The sequence below is a fragment of the Sylvia atricapilla genome, chromosome 7 (assembly GCF_009819655.1).
Source record: "Sylvia atricapilla isolate bSylAtr1 chromosome 7, bSylAtr1.pri, whole genome shotgun sequence".
Lineage (NCBI taxonomy): Eukaryota > Metazoa > Chordata > Aves > Passeriformes > Sylviidae > Sylvia > Sylvia atricapilla.
In genome coordinates, this window is record NC_089146.1 from 23,872,909 (window position 1) to 23,877,492 (window position 4,584).

Here is a 4,584-nt window from a genome sequence, read left to right on the forward strand (position 1 = left end):
ATGGAAGAGTTTGTACCTTTCCAAATGGACAGATTTACAAGGTGAGCTCTCATAAGTCTCTAAAGAGAGGAAGATATTTCCCTGTCTTTTCTATGTAATAAAAATGAAACAAAAATCCTTTCAGATCTAAATCCAGCAAATAAAAAACCTCTTTTTTTAATCTTTCTTTCCAAAGAGTTTTGAGACTCAGTATCCCATTCAACTTGTTTGTTTGTTTCTCTCTTTTTAACTCATTTCAGGCTGGTGAAAGGTGCCAAACTGTCTGAGCTACAGATCTCCCTACATATATTTTTGGGGTTTTTTTGTTGAGGTTTTTCTTTGGTGATTTTTTTTTAAGACAGAAGCAAAATAAGAGTCCCATGCTGTAGCTCAAGACTCCCAACTGACTGGACCTCTCACATGCTTTAAACGAGTTTACTTTTGCAGTTAACATCTACCTTACTATCTCAGTGAGGCAGTTTGCCTGCTCCCCTAGGCTAATGAGACATTCCTCCTTCCTAGACTACAAAGGAACAGCTTCCACTCACTCTCCAATATTTCGAAGCAAAGTGGGGCTGAAAAGAGTGACCCAGAGGTTAAAAACAGGGCTTTTAGCAGGGCACTGAGCTACGTGGCATCCCACAGATTTTTTTCTTTCTGTTCCTTTTTCCCTTGCTCTTCCCCAAGTCCCCAACTTGCGTATATTCTTTTGTCTGAAGTGACACTGCAGCAACAGCTAATTGCCCAGTGGCTTCTTTTTTTTTTTTTTTTTTTTTTTTTTTTTTTTTGTGTGTGTGTGTGGATATGCTCTAGATCAGCTGCATTTCAGCCTGGAAAGGGGGGAAGGGGCATGTTTATATACTTGCGGGTGGGAAAATGCAGTAGACAGCATATTCTGTTCCAGGATAGCTGTATAGTTCATCTCCAGATCCCAGGTTCCCCCATTAAAATCTACCCCCTGCCCCAGGGAACAGCCTGGCAAGCTCTTCTGACCCCACAGCACTGGCAGCTGTTTGGCAGCTTCTGAAGTGGATCCAATCTGGTATGAGTTTGCTACACTTTCATTTTGTCTACATCTTCCAAACAAATAACCAAGTCCAGAATCCCAAGCTGTGTTTTGCAATGGAAATGCTTCAACGTCTGGGAATTGCTTCTGCTGCAGGGAAGATATAGAGCGCTGTTAACTGTTTAAAGGTTCAGTGAAGAAGGGAAGGCAGTCGCACATTTATGGGCCAAATACTTGCTTTTGGGGCTCCCTAATGAATGCCATGTGGTGAGGGGACCTGGTGAACCCAAGGGAGCCTGCAGTTATCCGTCTCCCTAAGTCAGTGCCCTCGAAATTCTTGGGCCAGCATTTTTTTGTTAATCTACCATCTTCTCCATAAATCTTCTTTTACTATCAGGCCTCTTAATTGGAAACACTGTGTCTTTACTGTTCAGTACAGTGCCATTGAATAACTCTGAGTCCCATTCTCCAGCCTTGTGGACGATCAACACAAGTGGAGAGTTATCTTGGCTTTTGGACAGACATAACTTCTTGCATTTAACACCACTGGACTTGATGTGAGGAGCAGCAGAAAGGAGAACTCAGCAGTGTTCAAGACCACATTGCTTAGTGATGTACACAGATGTCTTTCTGTTCTTGAAATTCCTGTTTAATCCAAGGAAAGAGAGTGAATTAAAAAACAGCTGATATAAACCTTCACTGGAAGCTGGAAAACAGTGGGAGAAATTCAGTTGTCGAAAGGCCAGGTTTTCATTTTTGTTTGTGCAGCGCTTGAGAGAAGAAAAATTAGAAGAGAGGAAAATCTTATCCTTCATTCAGAGATCTCTAGAGCTTTTGATTCCCTTTGCAATAACCTGAGACCATCCATGTGATTTGACTTCATGGATTAGTTGGATTATAGTGCAGCGTATATGTGAATGGACAGTCTCAAAACTTTTCCACACAAATATGGTTGCCTTATTTTACAGCTGGAACATGGGAAGGAGAAGAGACTGGGCACCTTGCCTCAATCCGTGTAAGAAATCAGCAATAACACCAGGCATGGAATCCCTACACCTGATTTATTCCCACTACTGCTTCTGCAGACCCATCCCTTCTCAGCAGAACACTTCTTTCTCAAGCTCAATTAAAAGAAAGAAGATAAAATTATTTTTTGCAGCTTCTCTTTAGAATTTCTTCCACTTCCCCGTGAGAAATCCTAACTGGATAGTTAAAAAGCAAGTCCATCAAGATTTCTGATTTATTGAATTGCACATATCTTGATAACAGAGCTAATCACAGTTCATTTCATCTCACATTCCTTCCTTATATTACCTCAGAGCAGCAACAGAGGGGGTGATCCAAAGTCATATAAATCCCTGGGGAAGGCATGGCAGTTCAGGCTTTTTCTATTTTTGAACAAAAATTTGCCCAAATACAGAAGGCTGACAGCTCAGCTCAATCCAGCATCTTTACTTTCCTTCCAGACTAAGTTTTATTCAACTTTCCAGCTGCTCTGACTCAGGTCAGTGATTTGCCAAAGGTCAAAAGCTGAGTCAGGATCTTGGAAAACCACAATACTACTGGCTCCCAGCTCAGCTTAGACCATACAAGCCCTCTAGGTCAAACCCCTCCTCAGTCTCTCCTGTCCCAGAAGAAAAAAACAAACCTGCTTTCTTGTTGGAAGAGGCAATAACTCTTCTAAGCCCCTAACTGAGCAGGCTAGACACAGCTGCGCTGGAACACACCTGTACTTTTTCTAGCCAAGTACCTTGCAAGTATCTTGAGAGTAGCTGATGTCAGGTAAACTCAGAAGAAAAAAATTATCTTAACCAGCTCATTTGCAAGGCACCTAATCCCTAAGGCATTAGCAGCTTGATTCCCCTTTCATTCACAGTTCACTCCAGAGCACTGACCCACTCCAAGCTACATGCAACCCCCAGAAATTCCTTCTGATTTAGAATTGCAGCTCTTCTCTGACAACAGCCCTGGCAGGCAAGAGACCTGAGTCACATTTACCTCCTTTTTTGGGCACCCCTCTCCCTCCATCTTTGCTGCAGCTCTGCCATGGTCGCAGTGCAGAGCATCCTGCAGCTCCATCACAGTTCTGGCCCAAATTCATCCCAGCTGGTGGTAGGATGGCACTGGCTCACAGCCCAAGGACTGACAGAATTTGGATGCAACACATCTGACACGATACTGACAACCCCATCCCAATTAATCATGTTAAGTGTTCTCTGCAGCCCATTGTAGAGGTTGTACATTACACTGCAGATGTAATCAGTGCAGTCAGCAGAGACCTGGGTATGAATCACCACATCCAAAACGTAACTGTCTACATTTGTGCAGATGAATTGTATCAGAAAATGTGCATTTCTCCTCCCTAAATATGGCATTCTCCACATCACGAATAGCCAGCATAAAGTAAAGCAAGTCCTTTAGTGCATTCACCAAACTAGGATTGACAAATTCTTTTTCCCATGCAAAATCGTCTTTTTCCTCCGCTTTCATTGCACTCGTCTTCATGGGCCAGAGCAAGATTTTCTCTATCTCACACTGTCTGGGAGACCCCAGTCAAGACTTACCCACTTCTAACTCTCACGTCCCAGCTACGGTCTTATTTGTTCACAGAACAATGACCACGTTATCTTCACTTTCTTCACCTAGAAGACAATTCCATAACCTGTGTAAGCCATCTCAAATGCAGAGGTGGGACCATCTCTCTCAGCAGCAGACTTCCCATTAGACTGCACTTTCCTAGACACAAACCCTACTGAAGTAACCCAAATTCACTCACAGTTTCTTTGAAACCCTTGGTAGGAGGAGAAGAAGAATTTAAAGAAGCCCCAGCCAAGCTCAAGCATGGTTATGCTTGGCAAGAGACACCAGGACAATGGGAGTCCTTGCTATCATTTGAATTTGAAACATTTTGATAGCAAACCATGACATTAAACAGAGGAAAAAGGAGGGAAAGCAAGTAACTCACTTCATATAATTAGTTGGGTTTCTGTTGTGTCAAATCATTGGAGAATGATTTGCCTTGGACTTGGCTGGGGAGATTTTGCATTTTTACACAAATTCATGCAGCCATCAGTCCTTAATGGGCACACTTGTACCCCTGCCTGACTGTCTGGGAGCTTTGTGTAGTCTTTGGGATACTCATAACAGAGGGTGCTGCCCTTCAGGCAAGGAGTTGCATAAACTATCATGTTTATGTTCTGATACTGTTCAAATCCATACTATTCTAGTATGTTCAAAATTATATCTTTCCTACTTTGACATTTGCTGCCCCTACAGAGTTCTCAGAATGTTTGACAAAGTTATCAGCATCTTATTGTCAGGGAAGAATCCCGGTGGAGAAACTGAGGCATGGGCTTAGCAGGGTATGTTCTACTTCACAGGTTGGTGTCAGAGCTGGGAAGACTCCAGCTCCCCACACCCTTGTGGGTAGCAATAGTCAATATTTCCTAAGAGTTTTCTCCATGGCATGCCTCCAAATGGAATCCTCACAGCAAAGTTGGACTCATACCCCAAAATAAGTGCCGATACCCTCAACGGAGTCTGTAATTATTCTCTTTGCTGCCTGGCTGCCCTCTCTCCTGCCTTCCCTCCGGGCCTGG

The 4,584-nt window shown here is 43.1% G+C and overlaps 1 long non-coding RNA gene across 1 annotated transcript; it reads right to left on the bottom strand.

Annotated features, from left to right (window-relative positions):
• Window positions 1-776: 776 nt before the first annotated feature.
• Window positions 777-3,080, bottom strand: LOC136363860 (uncharacterized). The gene is made up of 2 exons (XR_010744069.1): window positions 2,984-3,080; window positions 777-1,630 (listed from the first exon to the last, which is right to left on the bottom strand). It is a non-coding gene; the product is annotated as an uncharacterized lncRNA (long non-coding RNA).
• Between the last annotated feature and the right edge of the window lie 1,504 nt (window positions 3,081-4,584).